Source organism: Capsella rubella, unplaced genomic scaffold (genome assembly GCF_000375325.1).
Source record: "Capsella rubella cultivar Monte Gargano unplaced genomic scaffold, Caprub1_0 scaffold_7, whole genome shotgun sequence".
NCBI classification, from domain to species: domain Eukaryota; kingdom Viridiplantae; phylum Streptophyta; class Magnoliopsida; order Brassicales; family Brassicaceae; genus Capsella; species Capsella rubella.
In genome coordinates, this window is record NW_006238917.1 from 14,166,401 (window position 1) to 14,166,719 (window position 319).

Here is a 319-nt window from a genome sequence, read left to right on the forward strand (position 1 = left end):
AGGATTTTTCGCAAAAAATCAGACCAAGTGGCTCACTTCACACCCTTATTTCTCATTCAATTCAACTCAGTTTTTGACATATGAGTATACCATTTTATAGTACTCGTTACCACCTTTCCATTGCACTATCAAGCTCACAATTCCGTTCAGCCGTTTGGCCGGAATTTGGCCGGAAAGTCGCCGGAAAGTCATCGTCAAAAATCTGCAATTTTTCAGAAACTTCTTTCTGAAAATTCAGTTCCAACAATCCCCCACATTAATAGAAATAAGTCTAAACAGATGACGACTTAACTAACCCTATGGACTGACGCGACTAGCT